This window comes from Erithacus rubecula (genome assembly GCF_903797595.1).
Source record: "Erithacus rubecula genome assembly, chromosome: 1".
Taxonomy (NCBI): domain Eukaryota; kingdom Metazoa; phylum Chordata; class Aves; order Passeriformes; family Muscicapidae; genus Erithacus; species Erithacus rubecula.
The window spans coordinates 20,984,934-21,000,704 of NC_136658.1; the positions used below are offsets into that span (position 1 = coordinate 20,984,934).

The following is a 15,771-nucleotide window of genomic DNA, read 5'->3' on the forward strand; positions in this document are numbered from 1 at the left end:
AAATGGTTTGCAGGAGAAATGAAGGGTGAAGTTAGATGTAGCCCAAGAAGCTATCATGAGAAGCAGCAGGGCTGCACCAAGGTCTCCTTTCCCTTGAGAATGGGGCTTTGAGCACCCTGATCTAGTGGAAGGTGTCCTTGTCCATGGAAGGTAGTCTGGATCTACACTACCTTAATTTAAGGACCCTTTTAACACAAACAATTCTATGCTTCTGTGAGCAGATGTGACATTCATGACAGCCTCCTCAGCACATTTCCACTCCTCAGAAATGGTCCCACTTGATCTGCAAGACATCACATACCTCATTTCTCTGCTTGAACCCCCTTGGATCTGCATTTCTGCTCACACTAATGTACAGTGCTGAAGCTTTCCAGGCTTTAGGGTCTATATCCACAGTCTACAACAGACTCAGGAAATCTGGATCTTCTCTATGCAACCACAAATGGTATAAAAGCAGATAGAGATGAGAACCAGAACTTTTCGTGTCTCTGGTACAAATCTCCATGTGGTAAATGCCTCAGTATGGACTAATGATCAGTTGGAGAGAGAACCAGGAGACCAGGTGGACCACTGAAGTCCTGGAGAAACATTTGCCAGCAGAGCTTCAATTCTGGTCAGGGAAACTTAACAGCCTTAAACACCACAACTGACTAAATAAATGTCTTATAATTTCATAAATGACAGCAGGAATGACTGCAATTATGCTTATTAGCAGATAAAAATGTCTCTAAAGGATTGGATTGGGGGGGCTTACATAGCAAAACAGGAAACAGGCTCATTGAATACATCTGTGGTGCATGGTTAATCTAAGCCTTGCATACGTTCATTTTCCATGCCAAGCATGATCAGTATAAGACATGATTATAGTCTATCAGTTCGAGGGGCTAGAGCTTGAACTACTATAGAAAACCAGCTTAAAATTATAATCATGTTAAGATATTATATGTATTTTCTTAAAGATCTGCTTAGCAATTTCATACTTTGACTGCTTCAACAACATTCCTAGAATCGAGCCTTTAAAATCAATGATTTCATTATTTGCAAAGGATTTTTCTGAAGGCAGACTAGGAAAAAAGTTGCAAGTATGTTACAAGTTCTCTACAAACTGCTCGTGCTGCATTCAGTTTGATTGAAATTCCACATAATTTATGATTTTTACTGCTTTCAAGAGTGGTAGGAACAGCAAAGAGAAAGTAAGAGATATTAATCAATCAGACTTCAATGATTTTGATATTTAGGATAAAATCAGGGATCCCAAAAGAAAGTATTTATGATTTATTTCAATATTTCTTGGATTTCTTATTTATTATTATTTGCCTAAGTTTTAGATAACTTATTTACTAAAATACCTAATTGATAAAATAACTGGGCAGAGGTAACAACAATCACTAATGATAAGTTAGCCATCAACAAAACCAATATCTATCCTTACATCAAGAGTAACTAACCTTCCTGCCTTCAGAGCCAGGCACCATTCCCAATTTCTATACAGTGAAAACCATAAAACACATTCCACAGACAAAGAAAGATGGGAGGTACGGGACCTCCATAAGCAATTGGCAAGTTGGAGATCACAAACTCTCAGGGACCCTGCTGTTTTACAGCTCAGCTGGGCTGGCCTTGCAGCTGGGACCTGGGTGAGCTGCTAATCTTGGCTGGTCCTCGCAGCGAGAGGGACGGAAATGATTCAGCGCTGGCCGTGCCAGCAGAGCCCTGCTGTGCATCCCTCGCCCTGCTCAGCCTGGGTTGATTTAGCTGAGCCCCAGCACAGCTCAGCACAAACCCTGCTGCACTGCTGGGGCTGGCCAAAGGCAGGTGAGGATACCCAGACCCCTCACTCAAATTTCAGCCAGCACCACACTGAAATATTTAGGTTTTTACTTTTTGTTTCATTTTAAAACCTGCCAAGATCTTGCTTTTTATTAATTTAATATTATTATAATTATTTTCCCCTAATGTGCAATTCCTACATCAGAAAGATCTGTGTTTGAGATACTAAAGCTGCATGAATCCTCTAGAAAGATTCAGCATTCGCTTGCTCAGAATGGCAAGTTTCAATGAGATTTTCCTTGCTTTAATTGGTTTGAGCTAGCTCTTTGGCATTGTCTTATAAATAATAGAGGCTACACACTGCACTGTTATAACATCATTCATCTAAGGATCTCATAACTTAATTAAGAAGGACACTGTCAGGTTAAAAATCATATATTTTTCATTAAGTAATTTCCTTATCTATGTTACTAATAACATTTTAGGCTATTAAGCTGGAACAAATTCTTAAAATCTAATTTAACATCTTCTACTAGCATGTATATATTATATATACACACATCTGGTTTACTCTCTGAGATATTAAAACAGATGTGCTAGCTTTACTTTTGTTTTAAGTTGGTTTCATTTACAGATTTTCATGTGTGAACAATGTTCTTCCTTCAGAGTGGTATAAACACTCCACGAGAATATTTATATGCAAACAACTGTATTAACATCCAAGAAAATAAAACATATGTTTTTGTTAATATAAGACTTTCAAGGACTCAACAATAAAACTTTATTTTTGGAGAAAACTGCCTAACATTGTATGGTGGTTATTTTCACTTTCTCTAAAGGGAAGGTGACAAATACTATTTCTGTAGTGCTTAATTATGGGAGAGCACAAATCTGTTTGCTGTGAGGGAATACATCATTAATGAATTCATTCCGCTATATTTGAGCCTCTTCAGATAACCAGAAATTTGCTGTTACTTCACTGAGGCTTAAAGCAAGGCTTGCTTTTTTGATGGGAGAAGTTAGCTGTGGGGAACGTTAGCATAATGAAGTTTCTACCTGTCAGAGTTTAGCTCAACTCTAAGTTGTTGAAGTCTACGTGACACTGCCATAATAGGGGGACAGTCACTAAAGCACTGCAGGGTCCCTGGGAATCTATATAAATAAAGTGTAACATCAAAAACCACACTGCGTATTTTTCCAGGTTTCACTTAATACAGGGTAAAAGTAAGACACATGATCAAAGTCACACAGTGAGTTGATGATAAAACCAAAACAGAAATCCATAGCCTGCACCATTCTTTCCTCACTGAACTACTTTGTTTCTTCCTGACATTTCAATGTATTTCATATGAAGAACAACAACAAGAAGAAAGCTATTTTTCACTTTTGTTAGCTAATACAGCAAGAAAGATAGGGGTTTGACTTCCACTAGGCCATTTTGCTCCTCAAGAGATTCCTCCTCTTTCTTCCCTTCTCTAGGTTCAGTGATCAGCAGAGGAGTGTTCACTTGCAGATCCAGAGCTCCTGACACAAAAGGAGTTTTATATTTCATTTTTATTTTCAATGGTCCATTGCTCAGACATCAGTCCCAGAAGACATTCTGCCATCTACTAAACGTTTTGAGCAGGTGGGGGTTAAAATTAGAAGCAGGTCATGTAGTCAACAGTACAAGTCAGCTCTGCCTACTCTTTAAAAAGAAAACTGCAATAAGACAGGAAAAAACAGAAAATAATAAAAACATACAGCTAAAAGGCCTCTCAAAAGCCAGCGAGGAGCCATAGGGTGTGCTAAAGCCAGCCCTGAAGAATGGTGGCACAATCTGACAGTCACAAGTAAGCACAATGCTGTTGTGCACAAGACTCCCTGAAATGAGAAACCCCAGGTTCTTGAGACTGCCTTCAAACTCAGCTGCAAATGCTACACGCTAAAGGCTAACACATTTCACATTGCAGAGACAGTATGAAACTAGGCCAAGGACCACCTTCTATGGCAGGAATAATTAAAGAAACAGTATTCTGCCTGAAAATGTGTTTTATGCAGTAAATGTGTGAGTTTTCAGAGCTTTTGCTGGCTGGTTGCAGTAGTGGGACTTCAGTGTATGTTTGGTTGCTCATAGCCAAACCTCTGATAACTTCAGCTAAAACTTCCATTATTTTACATTAACAGCATTTTATATTGGAGTCAGATACAACTGCATGACAGCTGTGGATTTCAAAAAGGGCAGGAGAGTGTATCCAGGCTGCTACAAAATATGGATCCCAAAGACAGACTTTGCACATTGCACCTATTCAGGACCCAGGACATAACAGCTTAGAACCCATGGAATGGGTCTGAATGGTGGCATTCCTGTATCCCCTGCCATCCAGAAAGTTGCATCAAACATCCATGTTTGATTAAGTCTTTCAGATTATTGTTGCTTCATTTTCACAATCAATAATGTGTGTGACTTGTTTTGAGTGACAGTGCTCTAGCACTGAGATGTCCACCCATCCTTATGTACATCTCAGCCAAGCTAGCCAGGGACAACAGATAGGACAATGCTTTTTAAAACTGTGTTTGTGTCTTCATGTTGTTGTCTTAAAAGTATGAGGTCTGATTAATCTGGTATTAATGTGTATAATTGTCTCATTAATCAGCACAGACCTTTTTCAGCTCTATGTATGCTTCAGCAGCGAATAAATTGTACCATGATGATATTTTTTCAAGTAAGACAATTTTTAAATGTCACACACACATATATGTGTCTGAAGATATCTGCTTTCCTCCCTGGCTATTTGTAAGACCAGAATATTGAATTTAAAAGGGATCTTGTCTAATACACCAAAATCAATCATAAGAGTCAAGCACAGCTATCACCCTTCATGCCCACTCTCCTTGCTTTAAGGCTATGTTAATGCCCAGAAAGCAAATTTAGTCCTGTATTTCTGTGCTTAGGGAGGTTTCTCTTAAAATTTAGAAACCAATCCTTAGTTCATAGACTTAAAAATACTGCTGAAGCCAAAGTAAAAAGAAAAATCCAACACATTAAGACTTGATACAACTTAAAGTTCATATTTACTGTAATTACTGAGGACAAATGTCACAGCAAACCAGCTGTAGCTATTTATAAAGGAATTTAAGACTGACTCTGGTGTCTGATATCCTTTTCTCATGGACAGGCTGAGCACACAGAGATGTTCACAGCATGGTACTCTTAAACTGCTAAAACCATTAACCAGAGCACCACGAGCCAACAGCCTCAACCCTGTCCACATAAAGGCCACCAAATTCAAGTTGACCATTACCCTGAAATAATCCTGGTAGGCCACAACATGGTGATATTCATTACATGTCCAGTTCAAAGGTGTTGTAAAACACAGGTGGAAAACTTGGTTTTTCAGAGCTGAGAACAAGCAACTTTTTCGGTGTTGATTACATAGGAAACCAAATGAGTTTTTGTGTTCAAGTAGCTGAAAGTAAATATGCTTGTATTCCACACCTCTCTCTCCTTTGCCCATTCTTGGGCTCAACATGCACTAATTTCCCCCTCATACACACTGGCCATGTACCTTCTTCCTTCCTCTTGCTTTCCTCCAATCTCTGCCTCCATAACCAGCTATCCACTCATGGTTTTACAAAGTGTTTATGGTCTCCCTTCCCTCTTTAGTCATGGCATGAACCTGTAGAAGGGCTTTTTTACCCCCAGCCACCATTCTGTCAGGTTGTGTTGAGCCCAGTATGGCAGTAGCTGCTGCAGAAATGCCCTGCTGGGAATGGGTCTCTCCAGGGTTCATGCAAAGGACTAAAACAGAGTATTTGGGTCCATATTTGACTATCTTCACAGTACAACCACTAATTATAACTTTGCCTTGTCCCTCACCTCTCCCTGAAGCAGTTTCCTCTCTTCCCTGTGAGCAGAGTTGGAGACAGTGGAGTGCATCCTTTGGGTATGTAAGGAAGGTCTCCTTCATTAAATGCTATGAAGTGCTTTGCTATCCTCAGAAGCATGGTGTTATTTAACTGCTAATCACTCTAGTCTTCAGTATGTCCAAAATTATTTCACTTGTTACCAAAAAACTCCATTGTCACACATTACATTGCTGTTGCACTGAAAAATAATTAACAGCCTACATTTTGGGGTCCATTATTTCAGATGTCTGCCTGATTAGGGAATTATCCAGCATTTCCAAGTTTTCAACAGAGAAATTAGGCAACATTAAAAACGTAGGCCAGGGAACAGCTCTATAAAACAACTCATACAAAGAATGAGAAAAGAGACCATTCCTTCTAAACACTAGGACAAAGCAGTAGCTAAAAGTCAAGACAATCTAACATAGCAAGCAATCTATATGATAATTTAAGAAGGTAATCTTTTAGATAGAGTCCCAAAGATTATCAAACTCAAGTATTCAGTAAACCATTCTTAACCAGGACCTAAAAGTTATGAAGAACAGCACATAATGTTCAAAACAGAAAGTATAACATATGGTGATCCAATTTTCAATTTCAAGCAACATATAAAATAGGATGTATACCAGAGAAACAATCCCTTGGAGCACTTAGAGCACTAGAAAATGAAGAATTTGCTGTCTCCTCTTTTGCTTGTTCAGAACCTCTTCAATTCCTTGCCTCTCCAGATGCAACCAACTCGATCATCTTGAAGTCTGGTATAAGTGACAGAAACAATATCTTTGACTGACCCCAACAAAACCAGGTGTGGCTGAAACAGCATCCAAACAGACCTCAGACTTCAGTGCCCAGCAGGGTAGACCTGCATCACTTCTTTATCCTTCAGAGCTTCCACATTCAGTTACCAAATATTAGGCAAATATCTGTATTACCAAAAAAACAACATCAAACCACCCTTCCCCCTAAAAAACCCCAAACACCACAACAAAAAGCCCAAACCACAAAAACCCTAGGTGAAGTACCAGTGATACAGAAGACTGAATAAATATATAAACCAATCTCCAAAGCTTTCAACAGATATATAAACAAGCTGCAATTTTGCACAAGAACAAATCTTTAGTTGGAGGTAGAGGGGCAAATGTCTTAGAAGACAGTTCATGTATTTTAAGAACCTGAATCTCAAGGTCAAACTCAGCCTCTGAAACACAGAAGACTAGAAAGGGGCATCTTTCAAAGACTCTTTCCTTACATTCCAAACTGGTGGTTTGGGGCTTCTTTTCCCCTTACTGTCTCAAAGCTGTAGAAAGTCATCTTTCTTTTCTTTCCAGCTCCAACTCCTAACTTCCAACACTGCCAGCCAGGCCAGCACCCAATGCACTCTGCCTCCAGCCACTGTGGAATTTCTCACCCTGGCACCACATGCCCAGCTGTGCTCATGGAAGTGGAAAATCTGAAAGCATTGTCAAAGACACAGCTTGGGATAATTGTTCCACATAGTTCCTCTGTCAGTGAATATTCTCATATTCCTCTCACAGGAAAGCCAGTATACCTTTCATATTCCTCTGCTCGCAGCCACAGAATTCCTCTTTGCCATTAAAGCAGCAGTTAAATATGTTATAATGTGAGAAAAGGTTTTAAAATCTTGTGCAGATTAAAGCCAACAACACCATAACTGTATCTGGTTTAATAAGCTCTTTGTGCAGCATAAACATGAGAAGGAAAGGAAAAAGAAACCAAAATGTATCTATGTTTATGTAACACAGATGGATTTGGTTCATGCCTGTAAAATCCTTATTTTATAAATCAAATACATAGTTTACACTTGTGTAAATGCAAGAAAGAAAAATCACTATTACACTACAAACACTTTGGGGTGAATTTTAAGCAAAACATAGAAAGAAAAGCTGTGCAGTAACTCACAGCCAGGCAGAGATCTGGCGCTCACACAACAGATCCCAGTATGAGGAACCATTTTCACTTTAGATTCACAATTTCCACCTTCAGATCAATCCAACCTTGGTATCTATCTCACCTCTTTGGAAGGCCATTGTTACCATCGTGCCTGAGCTGCCATGGATGTCCAGTGCCTCCACCCCACTGTCCTGGGAGGCAGAGCCTGATGCTGCCCCAGGTCCTCTGGGAGAGCAGTGCCAAAGGGTGGGACAGCCCAGAGCTGGGCTCTTTCAGGCTGGTACACTCTTTCCTCTTATGCACACATTACATGGTTTGAGGATTTTTTAGGGAACACAGTACTGAAAAGAAGATGCCAAAAAAGTCCTGCTCCCTCCAGCAGGACAAGGGTTGCACTTTTTTGTTTTTCACTGATTTTCCTCTTTTTCCCCTGTCCTCTGCCACACTAGTGATGTTGTACCTGATTACTTGCAAGTATATATATATAATTTTTTTTTTAAATGCTATCCAATGCTTAAACTGTCAAAATCAAACACATGACTGGATGGACATTTTTTTCTGCTGCTTCCTTCTGTTTCTTTTGCTACAAGGTAAAGTGCCATTGCTATTGGAAGCAAAATAAACAACATTCCTACTCTACCCAGAGAATCTGAATGACAGTTTCTCTGAGAAATTTTCCACCCTCATATCTGTGCATGCTTCGGTAAAGGCAAGCCTTGTGCTGATCTCAACACTTTTAGGTGAAAGCTTATGTTAATAGATCAAATTAAGCTATCACCTCTAGCTAGTTCCAGACCAGGCTTGATCTCCCATCAGAAACAGAGATGACTCAAAACCAAAACAATTTAACCAAAGCCACTCAGGTGTTACACTGATATCTCAAAGTAGCTTTGGTAATCCAGAGAACATAAATAAATAGCTGATGCTCAGTGTAGGAAGCAATGTGGTTGGCAATATATTAAGTGATACTCTTTCTTTTGATTACACAGGGCAATGTTCATAGTCTCTATCTCTCCTAGTAACCTCGACAAGGGTCCCCTCCATTTGTTTCTATACAGAAGCAGGTGTACCCTATTCACAAATCAGTGTATTTCTTCCAAACATTAGTCATGATATGAGACAATTAAGGAATATCCTAATGACTAAATGAAGGTGCACAAAATCCTTAGGCACTCAACGAAATTTGGGCCAAAAATAGGAACCAAGCATAAATAATAAATGCATTTAGTGCAGTGAATGCCTTTTCCTATACATTTTGTATGTTATGAATTGAAAGAAATGAAAAAACATGAAGTAGATACAAATACGTGCACACACAGAGAGAAAATTATGTGGCCCTTTCTAGCATGAAAAGGAAATTATTAAAAGTTGGATAAACAACAACAGAGGATATGACAGGGGCAGCTGGAGAACCACACTGGGGGACAGAACTTCTAAGTGAATCCACACAAAAAAATGTCTCCCCTGACAATCCGTTGTTCTTCAAAGAGAATAATGATTCTAGAGATGAGTTTGCATTTGTCTTCGGATGTCACAATAAATGCTAAGAAAGCAGCTGAACAAGAGTTATTATTTCCTCTGAGCAACGAAGGATTTGGGTAGACTGTCAGAACACCAGCACCCGCAGACTGAGGGCAGATACAAAGCAATAGCAAGCTAGCAGGGAGCTCAGAATCTGTCCAGGGCCCTGGGAAAGGAAGATGAAAGAGGCCATGGGGCAAACTGGAGATCTAAGAAAGGTAGATCTAAGGACCACAACTGCAAGGCAGCTGTTAAACCATGAGGGAAATACGAACACTGTTTGAGAACAGGAGGCATAATGTTTTCCAAGACCAACAGAACACAAATTGGAGGAGAGTGTGCTCCACAGAGGTCCATGCTACTTTGTTGGAATAACTCAGACAGTTTGGGGGTGCTGGAGCTGCATACAAGTCCTTGCCCTATTCACACATGTGCTCCTCTAAGCACAGCAGAAGGACTTGTAACCCATCAGTGCTCAAGAATATCACAGCTATATTATCTAATCCTCCCTCTCTAACTGAGTAGGTTGGGCACAACATAAATCCAGTCCTACCTCTCAGTAACAAGACACTTTTCCAACTGGCCTGATGGAGTACTTGGCCCGATGGTGACTCTCACAGTCAGATGTGCAATCTACCCTCTGGTTCCCTGTTAGTTTGGACTCATTGCCTATATACTCTAATATTCAAAACTGCCAGAGATAAGAGAGAGATTCCTGTCTGACTGTATAAGACAGTATGTTACTGACAATAGATAAGCCATGTCCTTGGCACATGCTGTTGGCAGAACTGGCCCTTTCCACTACACTCTCGCCTGTGGTGCTCCTGTATGAAAGAAGACAACTGTAAATGGCACTAAATTATCTTTCAAGACACTTTAGGGCAGTGGCAAACTATCACAAACTGACCTAACAAAGCAGGGTGTAACCTCCCACTTGTTCCGGTTGCTTTGGAGTGCTGGTGCCACAATACTGAGGAACCTGTTTCACTGTTTGCTAACTTCCATGGCACATCTGAGTGTCTTTGTTTAATCAGAACTAAGTCTAAAATGGACTACGGATTGTGTTACGAAAGTATAAAAATATTTTTTAAATCCACAGCCCTGCCCTACACCCCCATACCATTCTATCAAAACATACACAGGAAAATGTTTACAAGTTACACTCTTCCAGCTAAGCTTAGCTTCCTGTATAAATTTCAAATGCAATGTCTCAAGAACACACACATACAAAAATCTAAAAATGCAGGTGGGGGCTGCACAGTACTGAGCTTCAAATTTTAGATTTGAAGCATATTATCTTCTTATCTGTTGGCTTCAGCCTTTCAGTTTCCCCCACCACAGCTGGGTTACAGGATGAAGTTCAGATACAACTGAACAAAGGGGAATGCTGCCTTTTCTGTATGTCAAGGTGCTCACAAGTAAGGGAAACTCTGAATCACAGTTTAATTTGGCAAGCGGAGATTTCTTAATTTCAAAGACTGAGGTAAGTCTGTATATTTCAAAATATCTAGCACACCATCAAAAACAAGGGAACAGAGGGGCAGGAGGTGCTCCAGGCATGGGAGCAGTGATTCCCCTGCAGCCCCTGGTGCAGACCATGGTGATGCAGAATGTGCCCCCCACAGCCTATGTAGGTCCATGGTGGAGCAAAGATCCACCTGCAGCCCATGGAAGACACCACAGCAGTGCAAGTGGATTCCTGAAGAAGACTACATCCCCTTAGGAAGCCCACACTGGAGTAGACTCCTGGCATGACCTGTGACCCCAGGGACAGAGAAGCTCACTCTGAAGCAGGTTTGCTGGCAGGACTCATGATCCTGTGGAAGATCCATACTTGAGCAGACAGTTCTGAAAGGACTGCACTCTGTAGAAGGGACCCATGGTGGAGCAGCTTGTAAAGAACTGCAGCTTGTGGGAAGGACTCATGCTGGAGGAGTTCATGGAGGGCTGTCTACCATGGGAAGGACCCCATGCTGGAGTAGGGAAAGAGTGGGAGGAGTCCTCCCCCTAAGGAGAATGGATTTGCAGACACACCTCTGATGATCTGACCTTAACCTGCATTCCCCATCCCCCTGTGTCACTTCAAGGAAGGGTTAGAGAAAATCAAGAGTGAAGAGAAATTCAAGAAGAAAGGAGGGGTGGGAAGAAGGTGTTTTTAAGATTGGGTTTTATCTCTCATTATTCTACTTTGATTTGACTTGTAATAAATTATATTCATTTTCCCCAAGCTGAGTTTGTTTTGCCCATGATGGTAATCTTTGAGTGATTTCTCCCTGTCCTTATTGTGACCCAAGAGTAATATTTTCTCTCCCCTGGCCAAGTGAGGAGGGGAGTGGCAGACTAGCTTTGGTGGGACCCTATAGATCAGCCAGGGTCAGAACATCACATATGCAACTGGGCTTTTCCTTATTTCACCCTCACAGTCCTGTGGTAAACCATTTGACTTCATCTTTGGTTTAATTAAGGAAAAAATTATTGAAAACTCTCATGCTCAGAATGAGAACATATTAATCTTTTGTTCTGAGTAATAAGGTGCAAAGCAATGTAGTCCTGGCAGGATACTAATTTTTGATGTTGTCAATTAAAAAACTTCTCCTGGTGTTTTAAATGGAAAAATCTCTCAGAAAGTGTTTTTATCGAAACACCCAGTTCCAAGTCCTGGATTATTAGGTTAAGCTCCATCAGCAGAGAGACCAATATAAATGCTTTTCATACCATCTGCCTTGATGCCTTCACAAAAAAATAAAGAAGAGAAAATACATAAGTCTAAAATTCTCTGATTTTAACCTGTTTCCCTTTAATACAAAGCTGGGAAATTTACGTCCTAAAAATATAAAATTAAAAACATGTGATTACTTTCTTCTTTTTATCTTTCCTCAAAACCTTACAGAACATCCCAAATCGCCCAGTGTTTCCAGGACTTCATTTCTTTTCATATTTTGAAATCAGAAAAGCAGCTTTAAGTAAGTAGAGGTGCTAGCAAATAATTTGCTCCATTCCCTTTTGCTATTCTGAAGAAAGCTTGTTACAGTGCATGCATTTTACCCAGTGTTTATTGGGAGGCTCTATACAATTACCAGGCTTTTGATTTTCCTGTTTAAAAACAAATTTGGGTGGTATGCAGGGCCTTGCAATAGTAGGCAGCAATTGCAACAGCTAATGATGGAGGACAGTACCTTGGTGAAGGTGTTAGTGATCCATCTTGCCAATTAGAAGAGTAACTTAGGCAGAGTTCTATTTCTCAATAGAACTATTTCTCAATTATGGTGGCTGTGACGTCAAGACTTGAGAAGCAGTGAGATTTGGTGTGAAACAATCAAGTGAATCCACACAGAGAAAAATCACGAAGAGCTGCTGGAATCCCACAGCAGAGAGGAAAGGGAAAATGCTATCTGCCAAAGATGCATCTTGACTGAGCAACATGAAAAAGGGCTGGACTTCAAAAAACCAAACCAGCTCAGATATGAAACAGATACTGATAAAGCCTGTCTTCCTATAGATTTGCAATCAGAACCTGTGAGCAGCAGACAAGAGGAGTACAATTGTCTTTGGTCTTCTTTCCCAGAACAAAGATAATGTTCTCGGTGAGCAGAAGACAGCCTGTGCTGTGGCTCTTCTGTGCTGGCCAGCCAACTGTCCTCTGCCAAACACGCTTAGCTGATAAGTTCTGCTTGTTTTTCCCTCAGCAGGGGCACTACTCTGAGCTTTTTTACTCTCCTTAGATACCCATTCTGTAGAAAACAAATAACCTTTTCAGTTCTTTCCAATTCATCTGATTGGTACCAGCATGCTCAACAGCTATGGATGGGTGTGACAGGCACAGGGACAGTCCCACAAACTCAGATGAGGTAACTTGGTAACCTGTACCCAGAAATCCAAGGCGTTTAAAATCTGAAAGCAGATTCAAACTTTATCTTAAGCAATGCCCAAGATAAAGAGAGACCAAGGTCTTGTTCTGTTTCTGCCTTCCCATTTGGACCTCCTGAGGCCTGAACATGCACTCCTTTCTCTCATGGGTTATTTCTCACGATTGCAGAAGCAAACCAGCAGGACTGCCCACCACTTATTTGGAGATGATACTGCACAGGACTACACATATTTCATATCACAGACGGGTTTTGCTTGTCTTTTTTCTAATTTTTTCTTGTCTTGCAGCTTCAAAAGCATCTGACTTGAACTCAGAAGTAAACAAAAACATTTCTTCCTGTCCTTTCCCACCTGAGAGACAAATGCTGCCCTTACTTTGAGGAGGTTAGCACAACCCTTCGTTCTCATACCCAGTGTCCCATGTCAGCTTTTATTCCTTTCTCTCATCTTTCAGCCATGACAGGAGAAGGAGTCAAAAATCTCATGCTGTTTTCTGGCCAGTACCTTCTTAAATATGTCACCCCTCCCCACGTACACAGGAGTTGCACTGCCCTCACCCTGGATGGTTCCACATATCTGTTCTCTGAAGTTACAGAGATGGGAGTGATTTTCCTCAACATGAAATACTGTAAAAAGAGTGTGGGTGGGAAATATGCAGTGTAATGGAACTGAAACCCCATAAGGGAAATCAACGCCGGCAGCTGCTGATACACTATTTACTTGGATAAATCACCCATTTTTCTCCCGGGCCAGATGACTTGAGGTATCACCTACCCAGGATGGCAAGTGCAAATATAAATAATAAATAAAACTAACTGAGGAAGAATTCTCACTGTAATGGGGTTTTGTAGAGAACTAAGTTTCAGTTAAACTTAATCCTTGCTGTCTTCTGTGTCTCCAGCAGCAGAAACATCTGGTCGGTTTTAGATTCCCCTTGGATTCCCAACTTCAAAGGGAGTTATAAAGAATAACAAATACATGTACTGGCACTAAAAAAAAAAAATTAGAGCAGCAGGAGAGAATGGTAAAATTGTCCTTATTTGACTGCTAGTGACAGGCGCCACAAGCAGAACTGTGAGAAAAAAATCTTAATGGCTCAGGCAAATAAGCTTTTTTTTTTTTTTTTTTTTTTTTTTTTTTTAATGACTGGCTCTCTGTACTAATGACGCAGAAAATCTATGGGATCTGCCCCATAATGGCAAGAAGCACATGTGCCAACAAATATGCACGCAAGGGTACGCAGAAAATAGATTTCAAATCAGATATGTACTGAATAAAAGGCAGGAAACTAGCAACTAAATTTTGTTCCCAGCCTTTTCACTGATAGTGCCCTGCGTGTAGTGTCGGCTAAATAATGTGGGTCTGAATTTTGGCTCTCTAAAGTCAGTAGGTCGTTGTAAAGTAGGGCCAGAAACAATGACTGTCACATGTACTTTCCAAATCCTACTTCAAAACCTCCAGGAACAGGGGTAGGTAAGCAAACACAGTAACAGATGTCTGCAGCTCCCTGTCCTTCCTTTACTCTCTGGTGGCTGGAAAGTGAATGCTATGCTTCTTTCATGAATGCAGCACACCAGCAACTACTTATGACATGTTTCTGCCCTTACATGCAGTGAAAAGAAGCATCTAGCATCACCCTGAGATGCTGAATCAGTGCACTCATGAAATAATCACACTCCATTCCTCACTTCATCCATGCAACATCATGACCTCCTTTTTCCATTTATTGTTTACCACTTCACTCATAAGGTTAATAAAATAAATGTAATATGAAGGATGTGTGAGGATTCAGAAACCTGTGTGAAGCCTTCTATCTGCCAAACATTAACTCATGCTGTATGAACATTAACTCTAGTATGAAAGCTGAACTTGTTACCTCCTTTCATCAAAACTATAGACTCCTAAATGCTTGGCATCATGTAAAGCAAATTTATAAGATGGATGCCAGAGAGGAAAACTACAGAATAGGCTTTTGCAAATAGTATTAAAACCACAGCCATCCTTCTTTCACCTCCCTTTACAGAGAGTCCATAGAATATAAGTTTTGAAAGCAGTCGTCGAATAAATTCCAGCAATTCCTGAATCAAAGAGACTGATCAACTTGTGTATATTTGATGGGACAAGAAAAGCTGTATTTGGCAAATAAATTATTTCTTACAAATAACTCATTCAGTTCTGTTGCTGGAGCTGCAACCACGACTTTTTATGTGACCTTATTTTGCCTTATTATGTCATGAGGTAAGCAGCTCCCCATTGTTTCATCTTTAAAGATATTTCAGGATTTCTTAAATGCCTCACAGCACAGCAAGATGATATCAAGATTTCCCCATAAACACAGCAATCTCATATTTATATGAGCCTTTCAGAAGTTTCAGTTGCAAAAATCTGAAGTTCTTGTACAATGCAATGACCAAAGGACTTATATACTTCTGCAACAGGCACCTTACCTGAAGGACCCTATTTCCAAATTTATTTCTCACTGAATATTAAAAACCTGGTGGGGCTTCATCAGCTGTGTTGCTAAAATCCTGGTATTAGGAACGCTTTTGGAATTATGCTAACAGTTGCCATTTGCCAGCAAAATGGCCCATTTACCTCTATAAGGAAAGACTAAACAAAAAGATCAGGAGATCTCAGGGTTTCCCAAACTCTCAGTCCCAGAGGTGATTCCATCAAGTAACACTTAAAACCAAGTTAACATCAGACATTTTCTAACTTCTGTATTTGCAACCAGGAGAGCTGTATTGCCAGTGCTGATTTAGGGCTGAAGGCAGCACAGGCTGCATAGCTTGAACAAGAGTCGTAGGTTCTGAC

General features: G+C 40.4%; 1 protein-coding gene across 37 annotated transcripts in view; it reads right to left on the minus strand.

The window, feature by feature from the left end:
* ZBTB20 (zinc finger and BTB domain containing 20) overlaps positions 1–15,771 on the minus strand; it is a 472,123-nt gene that overhangs the window by 206,253 nt on the left and 250,099 nt on the right. The gene's annotated exons all lie outside the window — the stretch shown is intronic.